The sequence below is a fragment of the Felis catus genome, chromosome D2 (assembly GCF_018350175.1).
Source record: "Felis catus isolate Fca126 chromosome D2, F.catus_Fca126_mat1.0, whole genome shotgun sequence".
Classification (NCBI taxonomy): Eukaryota; Metazoa; Chordata; class Mammalia; order Carnivora; family Felidae; genus Felis; species Felis catus.
This window is the reverse complement of record NC_058378.1, coordinates 6,779,304-6,806,898: the sequence shown is the minus strand read 5'-3', so window position 1 is coordinate 6,806,898 and position 27,595 is coordinate 6,779,304. Positions and strand designations below refer to the sequence as shown.

At 50.2% G+C, this 27,595-nt stretch overlaps 1 protein-coding gene across 10 annotated transcripts in view; it reads left to right on the top strand.

Moving 5' to 3' along the window:
• SGMS1 (sphingomyelin synthase 1) overlaps nt 1-27,595 on the top strand; it is a 289,510-nt gene that overhangs the window by 164,829 nt on the left and 97,086 nt on the right. For 7 of the 10 annotated variants that reach the window (XM_045039869.1, XM_019814218.2, XM_045039864.1 and 4 more), the window contains 2 exons: nt 4,574-4,749; nt 6,386-6,466. The gene's annotated coding sequence lies outside the window, so the exon portion shown is untranslated. Of the gene's footprint in view, nt 1-4,367; nt 4,449-4,573; nt 4,750-6,385; nt 6,467-19,516; nt 19,937-27,595 lie in introns of those variants that run through there. The other 3 variants (XM_045039865.1, XM_045039867.1, XM_023240326.2) reach the window with 2 other exon arrangements.

Here is a 27,595-nt window from a genome sequence, read left to right as displayed (position 1 = left end):
TGGACGGGTCGGCCGCTTGGAGTGTTTGGGTCCCGTGTGTCGTCACCTGTCACGGCGAGGCTAGGCCTGGGAGATGAACGAGGATTCCCCGGCTCTGAAACGATGCAGTTGTCCATCCCCCGACCGGTGTCTGCGGGCAGCGAGGGGGCCTGTTGCGGTAAGAGGTCCCTGGCTCAGTGAGTTAGTCTTAGCTACGTGCTCCGCTTGGGAACTCCTCTTGGGTTGCTTTGTAAAAGTTACTGGTACTTGCTCAGGGGACTTGAGAACATTTCTATTTGGTTCTTAAGGAGCCCCTACTAGCAAGAGTTAGATGGGACTTTGGATGTTTTACTTCTTATGCTGTTCTCAAAACCACTAATACAGAAAGTCTCCAGCTCGTATCTCTGAACATGAGTTTCATAAAGTGCTGAAGTCTGTTCCATCACATTTGAAACACTCTTTCGTTCAAATTGTTTTACGAGGGGTAGGATCCCAGCGTAGCGCCTGTGGTGATCAAAATCCTCTTGCCGGGGGCGCCGGCGTGGCTCAGTCGGTGGAGCGTCCGACTTCGGCTCAGGTCATGATCTCGTGGTGGGTTTGAGCCCCGTGTGGGGCCCTGGAGAGCTGACAGCTCAGAGCCCGGAGCCCGCTTCGGATTCTGTGTCTCCGTCTCTCTCTGCCCCTCCCCCGCTCACGCTCTGTCTCTCCCTCTCTCAAAAATAAATACACATTAAAAAGAAATCCTCTTGCTGCTTTAAATGTGCACGTGTTCGGCATGTTCAATAATAGCCTTTGCAGGGCCGCCGGGTGACCAGACCACCATTTGTAAGGCCGCTGCTTCCTTGGTCAGCATGTTCCGTTACATCCTCTGTGTGGCAGGAACAGGCTGAGAGGACATGTGCGGTCAGAGAGGAGTCTCGGGTCTGAGTCAGAGACCGTGGATGGGTAGGCCCCTCTCCCGTGCCCCGGCCCCGGGGCCTCCCTCTTCCTTCCCCCTCCTGTCTCGGAGGCGCCCGTGGTTGCGTCAGCCTCCCTTGCCGACTTCCCTTCCGTATGAGTTACCTGGAGCCGCAGAACACTGTCGCGGCAAACCGGCTTACTCAGCGCACACGCTGTCTCGCGGCGTCTGCGGGTCGGGAGTCCGGGTGTGATTTCGCGGGGGACGAGTTTAGGGCGGCAGTCAAGGCGTCTGCCAGAGCTGCTGTGTCACGTGAGGCTCGACCGGGGAAGGCTTTCCTCGTCGGCTCCCGGGACTGTTGGCGGTCTCTCGTGGGCTCTGGGACCGAGGCCCTGCTCCGTGTTAGCCGTGAGCCGGACGCTGCCCTCGCGTGGCTCTTCCTCAAAGCCAGCGAGGGAGGGAATCTTGCAGCCGAATGGACGAATGGACACTCCAGGCTTCCGGGAGGTAACCGGATGTATCTCGTGATGTTCGCTTGCTCCGTCCGTCACGAAGAATCTCAGGCCTTACCCTGCTCAGGGGGCGGCTGTGACACAGACGTGGGTGGTGAGACACAGGGGCCTTGGGGCCGTTGGAGCCGGCCACATTTGAGGCCGCCTGGGCGTGTGGACACCACCCTGTCTGTGCATTTTCCCTCTTCACCGGGAGCTTGCTTCTCGTCCCTTCCGCCTCCTTTCCTTCCTCCCGCCCACAGACAGTCCAGCCACCGGGGGCGGCCTTTCCTCCTTCTCTGCTGCAGAGATGCAAGGACGGGGGGGGGGGGGGGGGGCCAGGAGCTATCCCTTGTGAGCCTCCCGGGACGGCTGGCACTTAGAGCGTGTGACACATTCCCTAGCAGGCGTTTCTGGGTCATAATGTGCTTTACATCAAGGACCCGAGTGGGGTCCTTTCTGCTTTGGTGTCTCTGGTCACTGCCATCTCCAAGCACGTGCTGAACCCCAGGGTGAGTTCATGTTCCCGGTGCCGTCCTCCTACGGTCTCTCGCCGTGACCGCGCTTGAGTTTCTCATTTAGAATCGTTAGTGGTTTCCGCCCTCTTACTCTTCGGCTCTGTTAACTGATGTCTGGTATCATCATCTCTTCAGGCATGTGTGTTCGGGGCGTTTCTTGTCTTTCTCGGGCCTGCTCTTGGTTCCTGTCTTGCTGCTCGTCCTCGCCGTGGGGGGGCCGTGTTGTGCTGTCGGGGTGAAGCGGCGGGAGCCAAGCCCGGCCGCCTGGGTTCGAACCCCAGCTCTGCCATTTAGTAGCTGGGCGGTGTCGAGCGTGTGATTCCGTTTTGTTTCTGTGTGCTGGGTGTGAACGTTTCCGGGTTTTCCACTGGCCAACAGACCTCTTGGGGGCTGCCGCTCTGTCTTCGCTCCCAAGATCTGTATGTGTAACGATCCGAGCGGCCTGCGTGTGACTGCCAGGTGAACCGTTTCTTCAAGCCCTCTTCTGGCCTCCTGGCAAGGTGGCTGCAGATACTTGAGCTCACGAGGACACCTCTTGTTTCGGTGACATTGCCCGTCCCTGCTGGCCTCCCCGGGACGGAGATGGTGGACTTCCTCCAGCAGCGGCAGCATCCAACGAGACCTTGTTTGCCGTGGGCTTCACTAAAGCGTTTGCGGGCGCCCTGTCTCGGAGCCCGTGTCACCGCACTGAGCTGTGGTGCTGCTGCTGGCAGAGTCTCTCGAGGAGGAAGGCGAGGCTTACAGCCATTCAGCAGCACGCCCAGGGGCTTTGTTGGCTCTGTGCGTCCCCAAAGCACATGCTCTTGATGACCGTAGGACGCTGTCGCCCTGCGAGGAAGCTCGGACCTGTCTTAGCGAACTAACTCCCTGGGGGAAAAGGGGCGAAGGGTCCGAAACGACACGCCTCGGGGGCACCCGAGCTTTCATCCACTTGCGCGGCCTCGGTGCCCGTGCAAGTGCCGTCCTTGCCCCTGCGGGCCGGAGCCTCCCTGCAAAACAGGAGTCGTTCTCCTCAGACAGGTGTTTGCACGGCGGCTGTGGAATCTTCACGTCGTATAAGAAGCAGGATCGAGAAGGGCTGGGCTGTCAACATGCTCAGCCAGGAGTCCCACATCCAGGTTATTCTAAGTGCGGCAGCTAAGTTAATGGCTCGTATTCTGGTGAAACTACCACTGCACTGCGTTCCTTTAAATGCACTTCACCTCAAGCACGTACGACCCCTTCTCCCACCCCCGGACTTAGCACAGCACCTGCTGCCAGATGGGTCGTTCGTTAACGTCAGTAGCGGAAGTCGCTGATTCTTGCGAATAACCACCATGGTGGTAAAGTACTGACTTGGAGGAGGAATTTCATGCCATGAACCTATTAAAATAGTTTCCATTGAAGTGAGGACAGCAGGTCTTGTGGGAAAAAAAAAATCAGCTCTAACCTGTAACAAGACAGATTTTCTTGTGTGCATTGTATGCTGGTTTTGAGGGTAAAAAAAGAGTAATCAACTTATTCCGAGCAGTCAGCATCACCGGGGTGTGTCCCAAACAGGGTGGTGTAGGCGGGGTCAAGGAGCACTGTTTTTCACATAGAAAGTTCTGTTTAAAAGTTGGTGTTGGGGCGCCAGGGGGGCCTGGTCAGTTGAGCGTACGACTCTTGATTTCAGCTCATGTCATGATCTCGTGGTTCGTGTGTTCGAGCCCCGTCCCGGATTCTGCGCTGACATCGAGAAGCCTGCTGGGGATTCTCTCTCTCTCTCCCTCTCTCTCTGCCCCTCCCCCTCTCATGCTCACATGCTCTCTTTCTCTCTGTCAAAATAAATAAACTAAACAAAAAAGTTGGTGTTGCCTCTCTTGTGGGTCTTTTTCTTTTTCCTGGAAAACACAGCTGACAGATCCATACTGTTGTTGGTGAGGCCGGAATGTGAAGCTAGCCTTGGTGACAAGCCGCCTGCCATCCTCGGTGTGGCTTTTCTTTCCCGCAGATGCCCGCCGAGTACTTGGCATTGCATTGCACACCAGAAGGATTAGCACCGGTGGAAATGATTCATTCCCTCTTTCAAGATTTAGCATCAAGAAAAGAAACGCGGTGCCGATATGAGGAATGCTCACAAATGCACAGCGAGGGCTTTCTATGTGCACATGAGTGAAGGCTGTCCCCTAAGATGGGCGTTTTTATTTAAAATTTTTTTTTTCAACGTTTATTTATTTTTGGGACAGAGAGAGACAGAGCATGAACGGGGGAGGGGCAGAGAGAGGGAGACACAGAATGGGAAACAGGCTCCAGGCTCTGAGCCATCAGCCCAGAGCCCGACGCGGGGCTCGAACCCACGGACCGCGAGATCGTGACCTGGCTGAAGTCGGGCGCTTAACCGACTGCGCCACCCAGGCGCCCTGGGCGTTTTTATTTGACACTCCTTTCAGAGCAGCTTCAGAAAGTTTGATGTTCTTGTCCAAAGTCTGATTTGAACCTCTCTCCAAAATGTTCACATAGGGAAGGAGTCTGGATTTGAAGGGGTCTAAGCCATCATTGCAGTTGGAGCCGTGAATTTAACAGGCTACCGTACTTGCATTAGTAAGTAAACACGATCGTTGACCGTCATGTCGTGGGGACATAGGCTCCGATGGGCACTGAATATGCATTATCTCTGATCTGTGTAACTTCTCACCACACTATGTGTCGATATCCCTGTCTTGCAGGCCTGGAAACTGAGGCTTGGAAGGATTCGGTAGCCCGGCAGAGAGCACCCTGTGGGTGCACATCAGGAGTGGCGTTCAAGCCTGTTGCTCAAGCCCGTGTCCGACCCTTCTCCACTGTCCGTGGTTTTGAGAGTCTTCCGTGCCAAGCGACCAGCATACAGAGCTCTTGCTAGCCGGTAAGCCTGGCACTCCGTCCTCTCAGTGCTGGGTGTAATCTCTAAGACCTTGACTCTCCAGTCCTTCCCTGCTGGGCAGATTTCTTTGTTACTAGGAGGCTCTCTGGATTTCTGTGGCATTTGGTCCGTTCTCTCCTTTCTTTATGCCCCCCCCCCTTAGTCTCACACACACATGCGCACACACACACGCACGCACGTGCACACGCACACCCTTCCGGTTTGGAGAACTTGAGGCTTCCGTCTATTCCATAACCGAGACGACAGTGTCTCTCATGGCGCCTCAGCGCGTGCAGCCATTTCATAATTAGCGTGCATCTCTTCTCCCTGAATGACAACACTGAGGCCTCAGAGAAACAGGTTCCCGTTTTGTACATCTTGTCCACTTAAAGCTATACATTCTTCGTGTAAAATAAGCAATAGTTGCATTCTGCCTGGCAGAGGTGTTGTGTTTTCGTTTGGAGCTCCCCTGTGAAGGGAAACAAAGCAGAACTTCCTGTCCCTTTTAGGGACATAGACCCTAAAGTGTTACGAAATTTAAAAATTGAAAGTAAAGCATTGTTCTGAATGCCTTGCTCTTGGAAGAAGGAAGGCACTTTGTTGAGCATGTGACATGCTCCGTGACTTACGTGAATCTCCAATATTTGAATTGTACGCATGGGTAAGTTAGCAAATCTGATCCTTGAGCGGTGGGTGTCCCGGGTCCTGGGCCAATACCCTTGTCGGATCAAAGCATGCTTGGCTCAGCAGATTTTATCCTTCCTCTAATTGAATGTTCTCAACGACACAGTATACTAGGGGGCATTTGACCCTCTTTCAGAAAAGTAGAAATCGGGGCTGGGAAGAGATGAATGGACTTCCCCAAGGTCACGTGGCCAGGAAGCGGTGGGACCTGGAGCCACGGTGTCAACCGTGTGGTGTCCTGTTGAGGGTGGGGGCCTGGATCCCCTCGTGGTTGATCTTTCCTGTTCTGTAAATTGTAGACAATTGGAGAAATAGAGCCAGGATCCAAATGGGAATCAACACAGATGGTCGCTTAATTACTGGTAAAGCAGGGTTGAAGCCTCGCAGGCTTCAATTACCTCCTTCTCTGAAACTGAAACAGAGTTCAACTCCAGCAGCCTTGACCCAGTCCTCCAGCTCCTGCTGGAGACAAGCCGGCCGCTGTTGCTGTCCTTGCGGAGGGCCGGAGGGAGCTCCTTGCTGCCCCGCCCAGTGCAGCGGCTGAGCGCTGAGCCAGGGTTTCCTGGGATCCCCCCAGACACATTCGTTGCTCACTGTGAGAATGTGCCAGGAGGGGTGGGGCCGGGAGGGAGACGACTCTGATACGCTTCCTCCCAGGCAACAGACTAAAAGTTCTTCCCCAGAACGTACGGGAGGGCATTTTAGGGGTTCACTTCCCCAAACCCCAGCAGTAGAAATACTGCTCTTTAAATTTTTTGTTTTCCCTTGGGGTTACGTTTGTCTGTCTCTCTCTCTCTGTTGTTATTGTCTCCTTCCTTTTTGATTTTGAGGGCAAAGGAAGAGATGGCTATTTTTCTCCATGTTTTGGTCACGGAGAACAGAAAAAGAACACAGAAACCCAGAAATGGGTCTTTCTGAGACTTGTACCTCATCAGATCCTTTCTCCTCACGACAGGTGATGGAAATATACTGTCATGATGGGAGAAGCTGGTGACTTATAGGAAGCCAAGATGACAAGAATTTTCTTAAATAATCAGTAAGTAAAATTTTGTTGGCCCCTTGGAAGTCTTCCGGTTACCGGGTGAATGTTCCACAAGAGACTATGGCAAAAGCATAGCACGATCAAATGACTGAAAAGTCTGAAAGAGAAAATGTTTAAAAAAGAAATACCCAAACACTTCAAAAAACTCATGCTCACATTTGAGCGATTCTTCTTTCTGGTAAGCGTGTCATTTTAGGTCGGGAACAGTGGTTGGGGAGATAGAGCCTAAGTATTTAAGGGATTAAGGCAAGATTCCTTTTATATTAACCTCTTCTCAATAAGCTCTTCTCAAACACAGATATTCATGTTCCCCTCGGTTCCACGGGCCCCATTTCTTACCACCTTTTGGTGGGTACGTTTTGGAGGTTAATATGAAGAAACTTGAACTTGGCAACTGTGATTAAATAGAGCTCCTTGTCTGCACCCTCTCGGTGCATCTCCTCTTATACACATCTGTGGCATTAATGGTTGCTGGTTATCTGACAGTTAAATGTGGTTGATTTTGGTTTCATTATGATGATGATAATGTCAGTGCACGGGGTTGCCTAGTGAAAAGGTTGTGTATTTCTGAGTCACACAGTCGGAGGCCTGACTCTTGCTGTTGTGCTGTTTAGTGGTTACTCAGCCCCTCGAGCTGAGTTGACTCATCAGTGTGTTGGATTTGATAATCCCGCTCATAAAGCAAAAGGCTGCGGGCAGTACTTTGTGCTATGACTAGGACATTATAGGGCCACCGTAAAAGTACAGCTAACCGTTGAGCAACACGGCTTTGAATCACCCGGGTCCACTTGTCCACAGTTTTGTTTTTTTTTTTTTCTTTTACAGTACAGTACTTGAATAAACGGGTTTTCTCTTCCTTAGGATTTCTCCATAGCATTTCCTCCAGCTTGCTTTGCTATAAAAATACAGCATACAGTACACATAACATCCAAGATGTGTGTTAATTGAGTGTGTTATCAGTAAAGCTTCAGTCAGCAGTGGGCTGCCAGTGGTTAACGTTTCTGGAGAGTCAAAAGCGGTACAGGGGGCTCTGACTGTGCGGGAAGTTGGCATCCCCGACCCAGGGCTGTTCAAGGGTCCGCCGGAATCGCTTTTGTTCCTTAGATTTGTATCACGGCTTCCAGATGATAAGCCCATATTGTGAGTCCAGTTGGCCAGCTCAACTTCCTGCTCCTGTCGGCAGTCGTGGGTTATAGTACTGGACGTATCGATAATCGACACGCGGGCGGATGTTAGGACTTGGCCCAGTCGGGAGGGAGGACGGGAGGAGGGGGAGATTTCTGTGGCGTAAATACTCCCCCACGTGTGGGAGGACCAGGAAGCGTGGCTGGGCAGGAACACCGCAGCCCGCACTTTGCTACCGGCCACGTACCGCAGTGCCCAGAACACCCTGAGCGTAGCCCCCCGTGACGAGGTCTGACCACTTGTTGCCTCTGCCTGTAGTCTCGTTTATTTGAGTTGTATCTTTGTACAATCCAAGCTTTAGCGATGGCTGTGTTTCCCCACGGGCTTGCCAAAAACCCCGAGAGCGTGACCATCTGCCCTCAGCGGACCGGTGTGAACAGCACCACGGGCGGTACGTTTCCTGTGAAGCTGTGTTTCAGCCACAGTTCTTCAGGTGCCTGTCTCAGCTCCGGTGGTAAGAGTTTGATTTGGTGGATAAAAGCACGGTTTGCTTTGGAACCTCAAGGCCGTCCTGCGCCCATGCCTTCTGGGGTTGAAGACCAGTCCTGAGACGGGTTTCGAACGTCCACCTCTGTTCTTAGGCGTGTGACTGGAGTCCTCCGGGCACGGCCTCGGCTTCGTAACTGGCGCGGGACCCCTCGTCTCTTCTGGCTGCGCGGTGACCGTGCTTGTGGTTGAGTCAGTCTCGAGTCTCTTCTGTCCCTTTGCTGTGCTCCCCTGAGTCCACCTCTCATCGGGGACGAGCAGGCGGGGGTCCTCCTCACTCACGGTGGCACGTAGGTTTGCTTTGGTTCAGAAAGGAAGCTTTAATGAAAGTGAGTTGTCTGCAGAGGGAGAGAAACAAAACGAGACGGTATCTGGGCGGTTTCAGGTTCCCACAGGCTTGATGAAAATCTTGGGGAGGAGAATGGAGGGCCGAACGGAAACTGGACCAGATTGCTCAGAGTTTCTTCCAGAAGCAGTTTGTTTAGTGTTCTAGCTCGCCCTTGAGAAGGAAACAGTTGGAGCCTGAGATTGCTAAGGAACAGCTAAGATTGCGGTGGTTGTTTTTTTTAAATCTCACCCACCTAGCTCTCAAAACACATTCTTCGTTGAACCTTAAAAAAAAAATGCCTTGCATATTTCAAAACATTCGTTTCTGTCGGTTCCCTGAAACAGATTTACCTAATCTTAAAACACTTAGTTCTCTTATTTCCTCCTAAAACAATAGATATTTATAGTTCCTACTGAGTCAAGGACGGGCTTGGATTATTGCTAAAGTAATTCTTGTCCATTTCAAGTAGAAACTGATGGATAGAAATTGGAGACCTTTGCCTCTGGATAAGAAATATTAACCCACGTCATGGGGCACCCGAGCGGCTCAGCCGGTTAAGCGTCTGACTTGGGCTCAGGTCATGATCTCACAGTTCATGAGTCGAGCCCCACGTTGGGCTCTATGCTGACAGCTCAGAGCCTGGAGCCTGCTTCAGATTCTGTCTCTGTCCTTCCCCCGCCCTCCCCTCCCCCCCAATTTGTGCTCTCGCTCTCTCTCTCTCTCTCTCTCTCTCTCTCAAAAGTAAATAAATAAACATTAAAATTGGTTTAAAAAAGGAAATATTGACCCATGTCTCAAGTTGAATAAGGGTGTCTTTGGTGGCTGTGAAAGCAGACATGGGAAAAATGACCAACAGAGAAACCTCACCGTGCAGAAAATATTCTGATGTATAATTTCTTCCCCCAGAATGGACCCGATGCTATTTCTGGACATCCCTAGTGTAGATGAGTGTTTGATGAGGGAGCTGTTAGGTGTGTGGTCTTCAGATGTGTAAATGGTACAGCCTTGCGTGATGTCCAGTCACCGCACTCAGAAGTTTGCTCGGGACTTAGGACTTGTGGGTTATGGGGGTGGATTCCAGTACAAATAAGACGGCTCATTCCACGTCAAAACCGATCAAGTGCAAACATAGTAAGCTGTGATTTCAAAACAAATGCAGTCAGTGTCATTAGAGGTATATTAACTACTCTGGAAACTCAACAGGAGAGAGAAGTTACCTGTGTGGCAGAAGTGATGAGGCCAGGGAGAGTTTTAGGAGCAGATGACATCTGAAGTGGGTGTTTTGTGAGTAATGCCTTTTTCTGGTTTTCTTAAGTTTATTTACTTTTGAGAGAGAGAGAGAGAGAGATCGCATGTGCATGCACTGGGGACAGGGGGCAGAGAGAGAGTGGGAGAGAGAATCCGAAGCAGGCTCTACATCGTCAGTGCAGAGGCCAACATGGGGCTCGAACTCACGAACTGTGAGATCACGACCCGAGCCCAAATCAAGAGTCCACAACGCCTAATGGACTGAGCCACCCAGACACCCCGTGCGTAATGCCTTTTAGTTAAAATACCTATTTTAAAAATTCTAAAAGTTAACCAGTGCTAATTGGAAAGAACTTTTAAAATGTGAACATTATTCAGACTGGAAAAATTCATCGATATCATCACTGCCTAGAGACACCATCAGTAACATTGTTTTTTTGCTTTGTTTTGTTTTGTTTCGGTATTCTGCCCTACTCTTTCTGAGCCTGGATTAGATTCATCCTTTTTTCCTTCCTAAAACAGATTATTTGTTTTAAATACCGTTTTAACACCTGAGTTGATTGACAGTGTACTGAAAGCATGCCACCGTTAATAAACACACACTTACGTCGTGTTTGTTGTCGTCATACGGCACTTCACGTGTTATGGGGTCTGTGATGTGTATACCCAGTCCCCCAGTGGTGGGCATTTTGGTCGTGCTCAACTTTCCATTCCGGTAAAGCCGGCTGTGACGGACCTCTCTGAGCATGCGTTGTGGCGCACTTGCCCAGTTACACGCGCAGGAACTTGGAACAGAGTCGGGCAGTGCTTAGCGCTGTAGCTGGAAGGAGCAGTGTGAGGCAGAGGTGGGGGAGGAAGGTGTCATTCTGGGGCAAGGCAAGTGGATCCGCATGTTGAGAGAGATGGGACCTTCCAGGTCACACCCTTGTCCTTGACCCTTGTCTGGAGCCACATTGGAATCTAGCTCCTACTTCCAATGAACATTCTGAGTGTCTTCAGTTTTCCTTAATTTCCCTTATTGTGGGAAGAATTAACTAGTTAATTGTTATGGATAACGGGTAATTAGATATTAGTTATAGATGATAGATAATTAATAGTTCTTCTTTCCAAAACTTCTGGAGAGCCTTAAGCAACCGGCCAGTCGGGGAGTGAACAAGTAATGGAGATTGGGAAGAGATTGTATGTGTGTGAGTATGTGTATGTGTGTGCATGAGAGTGTGTGTGAGTGTATGTGTGTGTTTGTGTATATGTCTGTGTGTGTGAGTGTTTTTGTGTGTATGTTTGTGTGTGTGAGTGTGTGTGTGTGTTTGTGTATATGTCTGTGTGTATGTGTTTTTGTGTGTATGTTTGTGTGTGTGAGTGTGTGTGTGTGCATGAGAGTGTGTGTGAGTGTATGTGTGTTTGTGTATATGTCTGTGTGTGTGAGTGTTTTTGTGTGTATGTTTGTGTGTGTGTGTGCATGAGAGTGTGTGTGAGTGTATGTGTGGGTTTGTGTATATGTCTGTGTGTGTGTGTTTTTGTGTGTATGTTTGTGTGAGTGTGTGTGTGTGCATGAGAGTGTGTGTGAGTGTATGTGTGGGTTTGTGTATATGTGTGTGAGTGTGTTTTTGTGTGTATGTGTGTGTGTGTGTGCATGAGAGTGTGTGTGAGTGTATGTGTGTGTTTGTGTATATGTTTGTGTGTGTGTGAGTGTGTTTGTGTGTGTGTGTGTGTGTGTGTGTGTGTGCGCGCGCGTGCGCATGTGTAGAAAAAAACTGAGAGCAGAGGAGCCGGCAGGTTTGAAAAGCAAAGGAAACATCATTAATACATGTGCTTTATACACTTTTTAACAAACTGAGTAAAATTTAAAGATGCTTTGGGAAAGATACAGATTAGGAGAGAAGTATCATAATTTAATAATAATACTATCTTATATTTACTAGGTGCTTTTATGCGCTTGTGTGTTTTACTTGTTTTTTTAAGTTCATGTATTTATTTTGAGAGAGTGCACGTGGGGGAGGGGCAGAGAGGGGGAGAGAATCCCAAGGGGGCTCCTTGTCGCCAGCGCAAAACCCTGGCGTGGGGCTCAAACCCACGAAACCGCAAGATCATGACCTGAGCCGAAACCACGAGTCAGACACTTAATCGACTGAGCACTCCGGTGCCCCTGCTTGTGTTTTAAATGCACGGTTTTACTGAAGCACGTCTCAAACCCCTTCTCAGGGAGAGTGCAGGATTCCCCCCATTTTGCAGGTAAAACAGAGGCCTCGGAGGCTGGCTTGGGGGGGGCATCCCCGGACTTGATGTTGGAGCTGAGGGCTTGGGGCGGGAGGGTCGTGAGGCCCTAGTAAGACGATCCCTGACAGGTGACATGGAGGGACAGCTTCTTTGGTCATCACCAATGGGAAGAAAGCACTTCCTGAGCCATTTTCCCTTCCCTTCCTGGGAGATTGTGTTACTGCTATTGCCAGAGCTTTCCGGCCACCTTCCTTCCCTTTGGGAGGGGGGAGGGGGGAGGGGGGGAGGGTTCCGCTTTCCCACCCCAGGGGGGGTTGACCCCCGTGGCCATCTTGGCCAGAGGACTTATTTTGGCCGAAAAAGTGTGACTAGTGACGACACATGCCATTTCCCAGCAGCAGAGGAGGCCTGTCGCGTCGCTCCTGTCCCCGCCACGAGGCCTGCACGTCCCAGGGAGGGGTGCTCCTTCCCCCTCCGTCCCGGGGAGGAGCACATGGGTAGCCACAGCTCAGTTCCAAGGAACCAAACAGGAGCCAGAAATTAGACAGAGACAGCCTTTCTCTGTCGTTGGTGCTCTGTGATGCCGCAGCGTAATTTAGCCCGAACCGATGCGTTCCCGCTGTCGTGTTGCAGTCTGTCCCCTAAACTGTCGAGGTGAACCTTCATCACACGTTACCCCTTCAGTAAGACATTTAACTAGGTATTTGGGGCGGCCCCCCTTGCCCCTCATTTCCTTCTTCAGACACTTGTCGGACATATCCCGGGTCAAGGGCTGGACGTCCAGTCCCGGCCCCCAGCCTCAGGAATCTTCGAGCTGGGCGCCGCGTATCCGGAAGTGGTAAAACAAGGCAGGCGGCTGGGTCCTAGAGACAGTGTCACGTGGTCACTGGCGGGCCGTGCTCGGAGGTGAACCCGCTCTGTTGCCATCCTCATGACACCCTTGGAGTGGCTTTGCTCTCCGCCACCTAAGCTCATCTTCCCCCTTCTCTCCTCCTCCTCAACCCGTGTTTACTGCACTGTGTAGTTTGTGCCGAATGCTAGATTTCCTTACTCCCCACTTGCGTTTGTGCTGAAACCATTTGTACCAGCTCATCCACTAGATTAGTGTCTGTGTCCTTTCTTTTGACACGTGTTGCAAGCGGCTTAACATCACACAGGACATTATCCTAAATTTTTCCTCGTCGTATAAATTGCTTAACATTTAATTAATTTATTACAACAAAATTAAACTCTCAGTAAATTATTGACTGTTTCTGTTGATTTTTTTCTCCCCTTGAAGTTACTGGTTCTTTTTTCCGTGACGTGTTAAGGCTCTGCGTGGACTTCGTAAATACCTTACCTCCGTTCGGGACAATTCGGAGTTGAACTGTCTTATTTCAGATCCCGTGTCTGACAGTCTGACAGGTGTTCAGGAGATCTGACTTGACTTCACGTTCCTAGCGACTAGGTGTGGCTTCGGACCGTGGAGAGAAACCGAAAGTTCCTACAGGTCTGTCCAACCAGTAGTTTCCGGGCTAAGACAGTGCATGATTTGGCCACTCCCTTCCTCTCTGATTGAATTCAGCTACTTTCTGTCTTGTTACTTCTGACCACCTCTCCACTTTGACTTCAAAAGGCACATGGTTAATTTATTATTCAAGTCCCATCTTGGACCAACGGCTTTCAAACTTTTTTTGTCCAATATACGCAGAAAGAAAAGGTCATCAAGTCGGACAGAAGGAACACTCAGGGAACCGCTGCGATTTATTGGTAATGGTGTGCTTTTAAGTTTGGGTGGTAGGTTCATGATTGTTGACTTTAATATCATTTTTCCTGACAAATAATGTTGAATGTATTTTCTTGTATGTATTAGATACTATCTAACCAAAAACTTTTTTCAAACGTAGAACACAGTTCATGTTGTTAAATGCACCCATTGCGTTTATATTGGCATAACTGTGACGTTAGTTATTTTAACAACTTTAATTTTCTTGTAAAACATCTTAGATGGGCATTTTAATAGAGAGTGCCCTCTGTTTTCAACAGAGCAAAATAATTTTGTTTTGAAGACACTATTTATTGACCTTTGATTTCCCGATGATCTTCATGTAAATATAAGAATCAGTATAGTTGAGGGCTCACCCAGAGAAATATTTTCTTTTGTTCTAACACAGAGAAGTCTCCTCTGTTGGGAAGGATATAGAAAGTTAATGTCTGGTTATCGAAAGGGACTGGCCACTAGTCCCTTCGGTTTTTTGCAGGAGAATCTAAATATTTACAGAGTCTGAAACGTTAGCTCTCCGTCTCCTCAACTGTAAGCCCACGCCTGTTTGTCAGCTATGGAGATCAGACATGACAGCCCCAGCTTGGGGGTCAAACATACATGGCTTTGAAGCCGGCTCTGACTCATCTTAGCCGTTGACCTTGGGCATCAAAACCTTCTTGACGCCCAGTTTCCTTGTGGGCTCAGTACGGCTGTTAACACCTGCCTTGCTGTGTTGTGTGCGCTTGAAATGGGAAGTAACATCTGTACAGTAGGAGCCACCGTCATGACTGGATGCTCAGCACATGAATTAAATTGAGCGTATTGTTCTTGTTCCAGGTGGAATTTCAAGTACATTTTCCTGTAGGAACAGTGTGAAGAATGAGGTTTGAGTACAGTATCAGAAATATTTTTAACACTGTACTTGGATCCATCATAAGTTAAATAGGCTTTTAAAGACTGGCCAGAGAAGCCGATGTCTACATTTTATCTCTAGTGAAATGCATTTCAGGTACCACCTAAGGGTTCATTGACTCCAGACCTTAGAAGTGAACTTTTAGAATGTAATTTATTACCAGGTTGAGGACTGACTGTTTAGATAACCTCTTGCTCAGACATAAAATGGAATGTCTTGACAGGTGGTGGTGTTTTTTTTGGGCAGACAGATGAGCCCTCCTTTCTACTCCTGAGAAGGAAACTCACCTTCTGGAGAACTTACAACTCTTCCTGCTGAGCCAACGATGTAGTTCCAGCGTAGACGGGCCAAAATTGGGACCTTGACCACTGAGTGGGCGTGTTTTTCCTGAGAATCTTAAAAATTCCAACTATGGGATAATCCCTCTTAGGCGCAGAGCTGGGAGGTAAGTGGAAGAAGGCAGGTTTCAGGAAGGGAGAATGGAACCGACCTGTAGGAGCAGAGATGCCATTTTGCCCTGCTGGAGCCATTTCGTGTACGTCCTCAAGCCCAGCTGCCCTGTGGCTTTCCTGTTGCTGGGCTGCTTACAGTCCACACAATGCACCTCTCTCTTACCCATGATGCTCCACGTGCCATTTCTGTTACCTGCAAGTTAAAGAATACTGACTAACTTATGGGGTTGTTTAGACTTGGAATACTGAAGAAGTTGTGTTTTTGTCATGGCAATTATAATAAATATAATTACATAGTAGGACAGCTGATTGAGGACATACCTTTTTTTTTTTAATTTTTTTTTTTTCAACGTTTATTTTTTATTTTTGGGACAGAGAGAGACAGAGCATGAACGGGGGAGGGGCAGAGAGAGAGGGAGACACAGAATCGGAAATAGGCTCTAGGCTCTGAGCCATCAGCCCAGAACCTGACACGGGGCTCGAACTCACGGACCGCGAGATCGTGACCTGGCTGAAGTCGGACACTTAACCGACTGCGCCACCCAGGCGGCCCATGGACATACCTTTTTGAGAGCAATGGTGGTGTTGATTTCCAGTTCATAAAAGCAGAAATGTATTAGCAAAATCAAAGGGTGCTAGTGACTGTGTGTGTGTGTGTGTGTGTGTGTGTGTGTGTGTGTGTGAGAGAGAGAGAGAGAGAGAGAGAGAGAGAGAGAGAGAGAGAGAGAGAGAGAATGACTCTTAGAACACACTGATGATCACCAGAAGGGAGGTGGGGGGAGATGGATGAAAAAGGCGATGGGGATTAAGGAGTGCGCTTGTTGTGATGAATACCCGATGATTAAAATAAAAACTTTGTAAAAAAGAAAGAGGATTAACGACTCTTGACCGGAGTTTGCTCTAACGCACGCATCTTATGACGTGTAGATTTTAAACCAAATAAACACAGAAATTCACGTGATGATTCTAGTAGTTGGGAGTTGCCTCGAAGCACTGCCCTTTGCTACCACTTACAGTTGCGAGCACCTGCAGGTGACCCAGTGGAGGCCCGTGGCTGCACCGTGTACATTGCGAGAGATGTTTGTCTTTAAGGAGCAACTGGTACTTTGGCAAGATTGGCAGATGTGTGTACGTGTGTTCCTTTCCAGCAACGGAAGGTGAAATGACTTAGTGCCTCTGTTTCCTTCAGTGGGCCAGTGCTGGAGGAACTGAGACTTTATGTGATGACACTCTTTTGTAAACTGTACTTCCCTTTAGGAAGCATCCGGTTCGCTCTCTCTCGGCAGTGGCGCTCTGTATCGTTGGGGCATGTCATAAAGAGCAGAGAAACGCGCCTGCCACTTGAGGTCTGCTTGCCAACTGGTCTGAACAGCCATCAATGGTTGCTTACTCTCGAGGGGGCAGCAGTCAGAAGGAAAGTTTTCCTTTCTCCTTTGCGGCCGTTGTAGAACTGAAACACCATGTATCTCAATGACAGCTGTTTCTTCAGAATCTGTTACGTCCTGGTCTTTGAAACACGATCTCTTCCTCCGATGGACTTTTGTCATCTGGGGGGAGAGAAAGGTCAGGGGTCTCAGGAAGAAGGAAGACGCCACAGTTCTGGAAGTCCATTTCGGGATGGAGTTATAAAGAATAAGGTCGGTAGGCATTTGGAGGAAAGGAGAGTTGTCTAAGGCTTGACCCCGTGAGGAGGGTTCCAGGAAATGGAAGTGTCTAGAAGGTGACAACTAGTATGAAGGGCGAGTTGAAGGTCATCAGCCCCGGAACCTGTATGTACTGTGCCTGCTGCTTCGAGGGAACAAGGAGACCAGTTGGGTTATTTGACTGAGGGTTTTCAAGGTGGAAGACGGCTGTTAGACAGTTGGAGGCCAGCTTTGGAACGACTGACACCGTGGCCTGGGCCCCGTGGGCTCATGGTCACTTTTTTTGAACTGTGCAGTGATAGTCTGTACTTTGCATAATAATTTTAGGGAAAAAAGACGTCCTAGAAACAGTTATCCTTTTTCTACGGTGAGAACATTCCAACAGCATTGGCAACTGTGTCCTCATTCCCCAAGCATAAAGGTCACTGTAACCGTCTTTTAAGTGCCTTGAGTTATGGTTGCAGGTGAACATATTTTTAAGCTTTGCTTCCTAGACAGAGCACCCAGGCTATGAATTTTAAGTTTGACTGGATCCTAGGCAACAGAAGCAAACTTAATTGTCTCTCTCTTTCCTGTACGGCTACTTTCCCTTCCTCTTTCATGCACTTCACTGTATCTGTGTATGTCTACACACACGGACAGTTGCATTTTCGAGACTGTAGGTGTTGTTTACGGAGTTGCTCGCATACCTGTAGGTTTTGTGTGTGTGTGTGTGTGTGTGTGTGTGTGTGTGTGTGTGTGTGTATCCTTCTGATATAAAAGAGCTATTCATAGTGTAACAGCCAACATATTATCAGTTTGGCCAGTATAACTGGTTATAATAGTTTTGTAAACAGAAAATCACTGTGCTTAAAAATACGTATTAATTTGCGTGACTGTTTGAGGAAAGTTGCCTATAAAGCAAATATTTTCCTTTTGATCTCTGCTATAAAACCGGGTTGTTTAATTGGTAGAGAGAGGGAAGGTTTATGACATGGTGGCATGCTGGACTTTCACATTTATCAGGTGCTGGCGATGATGCAGTAGGAGCACAGAGGGAGGGACCTGGCCGCTGGAACAGCATTCAAGGGACACCCAGCCTTGGTGACCTGGCATAGGGGGATGAGTGCATGAGCTGGGAATGGGGGAAAACGGTACAGATATGTGAAGCCCACATAGGAGGCCCTCATCATACCTGTTGGTACTGAATTCTCTGGAAAGGGGCAGGGCTCAGATGACTCCAGAATTTAACTTAAAGCATCCAGGATGATAAGATTACTTTTATATGAGAGTCAACAGAGATTTTCAGCTTCATCATCTAGACTGGGCGAATGTATGCTTGTTACTAAGCATCAGTGTGAGGTCGTAGGCTTACCTTGCACCTGCCCTTTTTGACCATAACGTTGGTCTGTCAGGTGGAGGAATTCTTAGAGACCTTAAGAGAGATGATGAAGCAGTTTGCTTAGGGCTGGCTTCCTGGTCACTCATGGGCAGAGCTGGGATTAGAGCTGCAGCTCTGGGTTCCTGGTGCCCTGTTCTTTCACTCTTGCATGCTGGTTTGCAGAAAATCCCAGTTTAGAAAGGGCCTTTGATCTCACTCTAGATCTCATCTTTGCTGTTGAGTATTTTGAAGAAATTTTGGCCTATAGAATGATTGGTTCTGAACAAATATGCGAAAGTTAAACTTAGGAGATCTTCTCCAAAGCCAAGACGATTTACTTTGTAACTTAAAAAAAAATTCTTACTCTGTTAAAACTCTCTACTCCCACTAACCATCAACTCCTTTCTTTACTGGTCCACAGAACCTGGTGGTTCTGGAGGCTTCTGTGATTTGCCAATTCCCAGTTACCTAAAGTTTCCTTTAAGTATTTTTACTCCAGAGTTATGTTTAGGGCACAGTAACCCAGATGGAATGAGTATTTGAAAATCATTCTTACTTTTTTAACAGTTGATTTACTGTGGCGTCAATGAAATCATTTCCATTTTAAGCCTTTTTTTTTTTTTTTTGGTAGTAAAGCTCCTATTGTATAACACCAAATCCAAGGATCCTAAATAAAAAGTTTCTTTAATTAAAAAAAAATGTTTATTTTGAGAGAGAGAGAGAGAGAGAGAGAGAGAGAGAACACGTGTGAGCAGGGGAGCAGGGGAGGGGCAGAGAGAGAGAGAGAGAGAGGGAGAGAGAATCCCAAGCAGGCTCCAATCAGCCCCACCTGGGACTCCATCCCACCAACCAAACCCTGAGATCATGACCTGAGCGGAGACTGAGCCACCCAGGCACTCCTCTTTAATTTTTTTTTTTTTTAATCACTCAAATAAGGGACTCAGACCATACAACACCAGAGTACTATTTCAGCTCTAAAATTATTTGGATATTTTAACATTGAAAAGACTTTTTTTTTAAAGGCTACTTGGTCCATAGTTTTGGTGATTCTGACTCACAGCTTAGAGGGACAAGACAGCACCGTTGAGTGCCTGCTGTATGTCCAGCACTGTGCCAAAAACGCTGTCCACGTATTATGACATGCGAGCTGTCCCACAAGCCGTGTCAGGCGGGTGTTTGGTCCCCCTTCTCTGCAGATAATTAACTTGCCCAAGGTCATTCGTGTCAGAGGTCAGGTCTGAATCTGCCGTGATCCCAGATCCCATGCTCATCACATCCAGAATCACCGCCTAACTCGAGAACTTTTCCCTGAAGGAGTGAAAATCAGCGTACTTCCACTGCTCAAGTGTTTCATAACAAGATTAATTCTTGTTTGGAAAGAGTTTCTGAAGAGCCATCCACCATTTCCTTGAAGTTGTTAGAGGCTGAAGTTAGAAAAAAAAAAAAAAAAAAAAAGATTTTTTGTTTTTTTGTTTTAAAGGCTGTAAAACGGCCCCGAAGCCCGATATAAATCAAGAAAGGAAAGTTCCGCCTTAGCCGCCAGTGAACACGCTTATTGGTTAGGACTGCCCGGGCTGACTCATTTCTTTTTTGCTGTGTTAGACGGCCACACCCTGCATTCCAAAAACCCTCCGCCGCCCGGCCACGCCCGCGGCCTCCGCGCCGGAGCCTCGGGAGCGGCAGTCGGCGCGCCAGCTGCCCGCGCCCCGGAGTCCCGCGCGGGTGTCCGTGTCGGGGTCGGCGCGCGCCGCCCGGCCAGGCCGCGGGGCGAGGCGCAGGGCCCGGGGCGCCCCCCTCCGTCCCCCTCCCCGCCGGGGCCGCGCGCGCGGGCGCGCGCTCACTCGGCGCCCCAGGAACCGTCCCGAGACCGCCCCCGGGGACCGGAGACGTAAGCGTGCGCCTTCGGGGACGCGTGGCTCGGATCGGGTGCCGTGCGCGGTGCGCGCCGCGCGCCGCGCGCCGCGCTGGCGGAGACGGCGGGCCCGGGTGCGGGCGGGCCCGGGTGCGGGAGGCGGCGTGCGGGGACGCGCCGCACGTGCGCGGGGCCCGGCTCCGCTTGGGGGCGTCGCGCGTTCCCGGGGCAGCCTTTCGGGCAGGCGGGCTTGCGCGGACGGCCAGGTTCCTGGGTTTGGGGGAGTCCCCCCTCAAGGTCCAGCGCCCGTGCCTGCCGAACGTCCCCGGCGAGCTCCCGTGCTGGCGGGGAGCCGGGGCCAGGGCAGCACGTGCTCCGCGTGTTTACTCCACCGCCACGCGCCCTGAGCGTTGTGGCCAGCAAGTGCTCGCGTGACCGGTGCATAGAAGTCCCCGCAGAATGCCCGGCCTGGCGCCCCCGGCCCCGTGGGTGCTTGCTCTGCGCGGCGGCCAAGTCACACCGAAGTGACAGCCCGGAGACCTGAGGTCTCCGTCCGGTCCCCTCTCTACCCTGTTGCCTTCTCCCTTGAAACTGTACGTAGAAATAAAATCGTGGAACTTCCTTAAAAATCTTCCTGTGTCGAATACGAGTCCACTAGTGCACCGAGATTTGTTTGGGTGCTGTACGTGAAGTATGTTTTTGCGAGGGGGTGGGGAGGTGTCCGGGACAGGAGAAGCCGAATCTCGTGATTATTCTGGTTGGCTGAGGACGCACACAGTGCCACAGACGTGTGTCGCCGTCAGAAACACGGACCGTCCGGGCAAGGCGGGCCGAGGGCGTCCTGGTAGCGGAGCGGGTGGCGGGAAGGTTGTAAACTGAACCACGAAGTTGCGAACGTGAATGGCGAAGCTGTGAGTGGTGCCCTTCTCCTTCATTCACGGAGACAGAGATGACTGCAAGCCGACAGGCCCTGTGGCAGAACGGCTCTTTGCAGCTGACTTCGTAGCTCTGGGAAGGAAACCTCTCTAGAAAGAAATCCACATGTAGTAATTAAATTAATTGGATGGAATTTTTAATTAGTTACACCTTGACCTCCGGGTAGCGCTGTGTCCAAGCTCACAGGCTTGTTGCTCTGTCGCTCTGACTTTAACTCATCAAGTGCCTCTGTGTGAGATGTGACAACACGGAATCCTGGTTCTTTTGAGGACCAGCCTGTGATAGCGAAAGAAATGGCGTGAAGCGCCCTGGGGTAGTTGGAAAACTCCCCCCACGGGCAGTGACAAGGGGAAAATATTTTGGTAAATCTCTCCAGTGTCTAAAATCTAAAGGGATGAAATAAACTTAGATTTTTTTAAGTTTCCTTTTTCAAGTTTGAGAGAGAGAGAGAGAATGTGGGGAAGGGGCAGAGATAGAGAGAGAGAGAAGCCCCACTCAGGGCTTGAAGTCAGGAACCCTGAGATCAAGAGTTGGACACTTAGGGGCGCTTGGGTGGCTCAGTCGGTTAAGCATCCGACTTTGGCTCAGGTCATGATCTCACAGTCCGTGGGTTCGAGCCCCGCGTCAGGCTCTGTGCTGACAGCTCGGAGCCTGGAGCCTGCTTTGGATTCTGTGTCTCCCTCCCTCTGACCCTCCCCGGTTCGTGCTCTGTCTCTCTCTGTCTCAAAAATAAACATCCAAAAAAAAAAAAAAAAAGAGTTGGACACTTAACCGACTGAGCCATCCAGGCGCCCTTAAATTCGATTTTAATTTGAGCTTTGCCTAATAATTGTGACAGGGCCGGGCGTTTAAGGACCTGCTATTATCAGGCAGTGAGATGCTTTACGCCCGTACCTCATTTAACGTTTACATTATTGCCGAGGGATAGAGGTATCGTTTGTTTTATAGTTGAAGAAGCAGCTTTGGCAAGGTTACATCATCTCCAGATTTCACAGCCGGTGAGCTGGGTTTACACTCGAAGGTGGCGTTTAAGATTTGGTCATTTTTCCATGTGAAATAATACACAGGAGTTTCTTCATTCAGAGCAGGTGTGTGTGTGTGTGTCTGTGTGTGTGTGTGTGTGTGTGTGTGTGTGTGTGTGTGTGTGTGATTTTAAACGCTCCTTGTTGCCCCCGTGCCAAAATGCCGAAGTTCAAGGAATAACGCATTTACTTTGGGAGCCCATGGTCTTCAAATATTAACTAAGCAAAGCCCTGTTCTCGATGAACCTGTTAGCGCATGTGACCGCCTCATAGTTACTGATTTAGGGTGACTTTCTACTGGTTTTTTTTTTTTTTCTTTGAAGCCCTTTTCATTGTGGACTTGCAGATTCTTCCTGCTCCTCATTCACCCAAGGGCAAGGGCAGCTCAGGAGTTCTGTCGTTGTCGAATCAAGCCGCCTGGTCCATGGACATCCAGCGGTGGCATTCTCTGCGTGTGAGCGTGCACCCGCAGTAGTTTCTCCGTGATGTGACACGTTTTTAAACTTGTTTTCAGCACACAGGTTAGCGTCGCACCTGTCTGTTAGGAACGGTGAGGTCGCAAAGGTCACGCTCTGCGCGCTATGACTTTTCTTGTCAGGCGAAGGTGACGAAGTCTCCGTGTGTCTCACCAGGGGCGGCCGACAGCAGGAGGGTCCATCTGCTGGGTCGTCTCTTGGGATGTCCCGATGACAGAGAACGAGGCCGTGAGCTGCAGTATCTATGCCAGAACTGGGTACCGCTCACACCCCCACCTTGTCGTCGTCACCGTCTGTTGACACAGAACGCCCACCTGCCTTCCGCGGCAAGATGCCGGTGCCGTGGCCTCCTCCCGAAACCTGTCTAAATGCTCGCCGCACTAAGTGACTTGAGTTCTGGAGGATGTTGAAAGCACATGCCGGTGTGATGATAACACCCCTGGGGGGTTATCTTGCGAAAATCATGGAGGGGAGGAAGTGTGCCGGGCAGCTTGGCTTTCAAAACTGGGGGTGGGGGGGATGGTCAGTTCTGGAAACTTGACACTCAGGGCTTACGTTGGCATCATCTAGCAGAACTATAACTGACAGTCTTGAAAAGACGGGTAGGGATCGATTTAGAAAGAGTGGCGACGTTCGGTATCCAGCGTCACCCCTTTCCATCTGACCTCATTTCCTTTTTGGTGGTGACCGGACAGGTATGTCAGCATTGCCGTAGGCGATGACAGGTCGGCCTCAGCCAGACAGTTAACAAAGTGCTCTGTGTTCTTTGCTCAAGGTGGGACAGATGTAGGTGGGACAAGTGGGTTTGTGTCTTGTCCCAAAGGGGGATGGTCGGGAGGGTGACGTCAGCCTCGCGCAAGGTGCCAGCGGTGTGGGGCCCTTGATAACAGTTGGAGGAAAGACCTCACGCACTGGTGGAGGTGGAGTATTTAGAACCAAGGAGGCGACAGTCCCTGAGTTCTCTGGAGCACTGGAGATGGTGGTAAAGAACGGGGACTCGGGGGCGCCTGGGGGGCTCAGTCCGTTGAGCGTCCGACTCTCGGTTTTGGCTCAGGTCATGATCTCAGAGTTCGTGGGCTCGAGCCCGAGTTGGGCTCTGCGCTGACAACATGGATCCTGCTTGGAATTCTCTCTCCCTTTCTCTCTGCCCCTCCCTCCCTCCCTCCCTCTTTCTTTCTCTCTCTCCCTCTCAAAATGAGTGGACAAACTTAAAAAACAAAAAACAGAGCAGGGACTCTGGCTTGACTTCGGGCAAGTTACTTGACTGTTCTGGGCCTCTGTCTCTTCATTCATAAAACGTGGTCAGTAATGCCTACTTTATATGGTTGTCAGAGATGTCCAAGGATTAAATTAGATAATCCACGTGAAGTGCTTAAAAACCAAGCCTGATGTAAATTGTATGTGTGAGACGCTAGTCCTCTGGTGATCCTGCCTTTACTACTTTGGGCAAGGCTGTGTACGTTTCTCGGTCTGTGTTTCAGTGTGTGCCCAGAATGGGGTAATCCGGTTTGGCCACGGGTCTGGAAACTTTGAACAGAGGTTGAAGACGCTGGGGACGCGTACCTTCGCGCAGAGGCTGAAAGGTGGTCGTTGCGTCCTGTAAAGTGAAACACAGGGGGTCACGTTCTCAGTTGTGTATGTTTTATCCAGTCCAGCAGGTGTTTTCTCTTAAGGAGCTGTCGTCTGGTATCCTAGAAATCTCCATGAAACTAGAAGTTAGAAGCGCTCTTTCTTGGTATCAGTATGATCTAACTAACAGTGATGCGATCTGAGGCACTCAGCTGAACGCAGTGGTTTCCCGGGCTGGTGGGGAGGAGTGTGCTGTGCACGTTCAGTGCGCAGAAGCCCGGGACGCTGCTAGCGGCTGCCTGCGTGGGAGGAGCCCCTCGCCCAGGAATGAAAGGTCCAGTCCGCATGTCATCAGTGCTGAGGTTGAAAGCCCCTGCTTGTTCACTCTTCAGTATGTGTTTCTGAAATTTGAATCCTGATCTTTGCTCTAGCTCTGTCAGAGGGAGCGTTAAGGGTCTGTTTAGGAAAGGGCCTGGGAGAGTTCATGTGTTCTGGAATGTGCACACGTATACAGCGTCTACACTTTATTAGCAGCCCAGCAAGATCTCATTTGCTCCGTTCCCCGGAGGAGTATTTTACAGGGGTTCAGGAGTCAGATAAGCCTGTGTTTGCATCTCGGCCGTACTGAATTAACCCGCTGTGTGATTTGGGGGGCAAGTTTCTTTATCTGTGAAAACCCAGTCCCTGTCTCATGAGAGTCGCAGGAATAAACGAGGCCATGTACATAAATCTTGCAGTCCGGTTCGTAGGCACAGTAGTAAGCCATTGTTTTGTTTTGTTGTTTTTTTAAATTAACTTTTATTTATTGATTGGTTTTGGTGGTGGGATTAACGGAGGCTTGCTGACATGTAAGACTTGGAAAGAGGATGAATAGAGAAATTGGATTTCTAATAGCAGAAAGACAAGAAACAGAAAAGGGGTCCTGGTCAGGATTCAGGAGGCTGGAGTCTTAGGAAGTGTGAACTGTGGCCTGTGGGGAAGGCCCGTGGCATGCACCGAGGGCAGAAACGCTCCAGAGCGGGCACAGCAAGAGCCCTGTTACCCGCCCCCCTCTCCGGCCCTGTACTCACCTCCCCACCCCCACCCCGCTGCTGGGACCCGCCCGGGGCCTTTCTGCCTCTGTGAGCTGTTCTACCGTCAAAACTTGTTTGGAGCGTTTGATCTTGGGCAGTTTAATTAACTCTGTTTTCTCATCCTACTCTTGATATTGTGGTCTCTTAATAGATTTCCTAGTGCCTTAGGGTACAGGCAGCACCCCCAGCCTCGTGTACACGCAAACACGTGAACTCTGCAGCCTCGGTGACTTCCTATACCCGCTCAGCCTCCCCACGGAAGATGCAGCAAAGCTTTCACGTGACTGCTCTTCCTGTCACCGCATTGGTGTGGCAGTCGCGTTCTAGGAGTCCGGAGGCCATCCGTGAGTCAGCCAGCACATCCGTGAGATCAGTGGAAAGTTCGTGTATCTGACTTAAGAGGGATTTGGTGCATGTGTGATGAGGCGTGGGTGGAAAGATTGGCCAAGCCGCCCACGGTGCCCACAGCCCACCTGCTCTCTGCTTTGTAAAGGGAGAGAGTTTTGCGGCTCGGTTCGTCTTCCAGGATTGGCCGGAGAGACGCAGCAGTGAAAAGTTCCCTGGCTTAGCAAGAGGCTCTTACTCAGGTTGGAGGGTTGGAGTTAGTTAGTGGACTCTTTTTTTTTTTCTTTTTAATAATTTATTTTTTAATTTACATGCAAGTTAGTTAGCATATAGTGCAACAGTGATTTCAGGAGGAGATTCCTTGGTGCCCCTCCCCCACTTAGCCCATTTCCCCCCTCCCACCACCCCTCCCGTAACCCTCTGTTTGTTCTCCATATTTATGAGTCTCTTCTGTTTTGTTCCCCTCCCTGTTTTTATAGTATTTTTGTTTCCCTTCCCTTACGTTCATCTGTTTTGTCTCTTAAAGTCCTCATAGGAGTGAAGTCATAGGATTTTTGTCTTTCTCTGACTGGCTAATTTCGCTTAGCATATTACCCTCCAGTTCCATCCACGCAGTTGCAAATGGCAAGATCTCATTCTTTCTGATTGCCGAGTAATACTCCATTGTATGATATACCACATCTTCTTTATCCATTCATCCGTCGATGGACATTTGGGCTCTTTCCATACTTTGGCTATTGTCAATAGTACTGCCATAAACATGGGGGTGCGTGTGTCTCTTTGAAACAGCACTCCTGCAGCCCTTGGATAAAAACCTAGTAGTGCAGTTGCTGGGTTGTAGGGTAGCTGTTAGTGGATTCTTAAAGAGATTTCATTTTTGCGCTCAAGGTCCCTGCTGCCTTTGAACTGAATCGTTTGCATCCTACTGAACACGGGACTTGAGCCCTCGAGTGGAGTGAATGTCAGTACGCTCCCCCGGCAACTTGCCTGTCTCTGGGTTTGTGGAAGTCTCTCCTCTTGGAGCAGCGGAGAGACTTCACGCTGTTAGAGCAGGAACGGCCCGGGAGCAAAGCGCAGCAGCCACAGCCCAAGCGGCACGTGGAAGAGGAAGGACTTGGGGATCAAAACCCACTTCTGAGGAATTTGCGACACAGGCTAAGCCCCGTAGTGCTCGTAGGCCGTCATGAGGCCACCCTTCAAACTTGCTTAACTCCCCTGATTAAACGGAAAGAGAAGGTGACGTGCCAGACGCTCCTGGCCTCACGCTGCCTGAGGGTTGCTGGGTTGAGAGCAGTAATGACGGAAACTCGGTGGTTCTACCAGAGAACCCTGAGCTGGGTACACAGAGTCGCAGACCTCTGTGCGGTCAGAAGGAAAGAGGTTGATCATCCAGAGGAGCTGAAAGTCAGGTTACTGATGGACGAAGGGGATGACAGACAACGCAGAGTCCTAGGTGGCGCCATGGCCACAATTCTTGAAGCCCGATTCGATGATTTCCCCACTTAGGGTTCTTCCCCATCACACTTTGCTTTCTCAGATGTGGGTGAGACTAGAAAATTCCCTGAGCTGCGACAGGCATGTTGAAAGGGCTCGAAGGCTGACCGTGTATTTGCTTCTGCCGGGTCGCGTGCCACACTGTTTGCTAGCGAGATCTTGGGTTCTGGACTTGTGCCGAGTGACCAGACGTGAAGATAGGTTTTTGCAGGTTGAAACGGAGTCCCGTCGAAAGGCCCAGACGCATCTCGGACACAGAGGGAGCAGAGCGATTTAAAAGTGTCAAAGTAGACCAGAACAGTGCACCTCCTGACCCGTGTCCATGGGCTTGTATTCTTCACAGTTTAAGCTTGGTGTGTGATGAATTCTTTGATGTACTGATTTAAATAGGTCTCGTGGGTGTAGTCTTCCTCTCTGAAAAAACATCCGACCCCCCTCCCAGAAATTCCTAGAGCCTTCATTTCACTGGAATCGCCGGTTTCCACCAGCAGCGTGGTTGGTCTGTGGGTACCGGACGTGAGGGCCGGGTAGACCCCTCGCCCCTTCTCACTTGGGAGAGAAGACCAGACCCCGAAAGGGACCGAAAGACATGTGCGGGGTGAGCGGGTCCGTGGGGGATCCTGTCACTGTGCCGGGGCCGTCTGTGCGCCTTTGAGATCCGACCGTTAGGTTCCAGACCGCGCTTCGCCTTGCCCTGGCCCCTGACCCCCGCAGAGCCCCCCCCCCGCCCCCCACGGTGCGGTGTCAGCCACACAGGAAGCCACAGAACGTAGCTCCGTC